This window comes from Taudactylus pleione, unplaced genomic scaffold (assembly GCF_031769625.1).
Source record: "Taudactylus pleione unplaced genomic scaffold, aTauple2 ptg002709l, whole genome shotgun sequence".
Classification (NCBI taxonomy): Eukaryota; Metazoa; Chordata; class Amphibia; order Anura; family Myobatrachidae; genus Taudactylus; species Taudactylus pleione.
Genome location: NW_028287085.1, coordinates 106,132 through 107,382, shown reverse-complemented (window position 1 = coordinate 107,382; position 1,251 = coordinate 106,132).

Below are 1,251 nucleotides of genomic sequence, written 5' to 3'. Positions count from 1 at the left end.
GACCACACCAGGTTGGGCTTTCCTTGACATGGTCGTATCTGATACGACCAGTCAGGAATGGCCACTAGGCGGCTACAGGAAGTTAATCTTCCCACTGCCGCCTATATTAGTGGGACCTTCTGGTCCCTCTACACCCGCGGCACCCCCTCCTTTGTGTCCCGATCACTGCTGGCCACAGTGATCGGGCATCTGGTGGCACCCCCCTCCCGGCATGGCTGCAGGCTCCAGTATATCCCGATCACTGTGGCCAGCAGTGATCGGGCAGCCCAGCCGGCCCCACCCCCTTCTGTGAGAAGCAGCAGCGGCGGCTCTGGTAGCTGCCGCTGCTGCTATGTATAGGAGCCGCTAGCGGAACACACTTCCACTGCGGCTCCTGGAAGACACAGTGATCAGTGTGATCACTGTGTGGAAGCAGCAGCAGCGCGGCTCTGGTAGCCGCCGCCGCTGCTGCTGAGTAGCCGGGCCACCAGCGGGACACCCTCCCGCTGTGGCTCCGGCACAGCAGTGATCACATAGTGATCACTGGCTGAGCTGAAGCAGCAGCGGTGGCTCTGGTAGCTGCCGCTGCTGCTATGTATAGGAGCCGCTAGCGGAACACCCTTCCGCTGCGGCTCCTGGAAGACACAGTGATCAGTGTGATCACTGTGTAGAAGCAGCAGCAGTGCGGCTCTGGTAGTCGCCGCTGCTGCTGAGTAGCCGGACCACTTGCGGGACACCCTCCCGCTGTGGCTCCGGCACAGTAGTGATCACATAGTGCCATGGGTCCGGGCCGCCAGCGGGACACTCTCCAGCTGCGGCTCCGGCAGTGATCACACAGTGATCACTGGCCGTGTATATAGAACAGTGGCGGCTCTGGTAGCCGCCGCTGTTCTAAGTATCCGGGCCACTCTCTCCAGCCTCAGCTGCTCCTCCTCCCCCATAATGCCCACATTTATAAGGGACCTGGCCGTAATAAAATAAATAAATAAATATATATATATCAAAATAACGCCGGCACTCCACAAGTAGATACACTGTACATGCCTGGGTGCCCTCTGATGGTCCCAATGGATCAAAGATATACATGCAAATAACAGTGGCACTCACAGGACTTGTAAAGAAGACTCCAGACTCCCAAGGTCAAGTTCAACGTTTCAGTCAAACAACTTTTATCAAGAACCATAGAACAGTGAAAAAATACATACCTATATACCAGAAATACATCCCATAGTGACAAAGCATGCAGCCTGCCCAGCGTCTCCCGCCGGATAC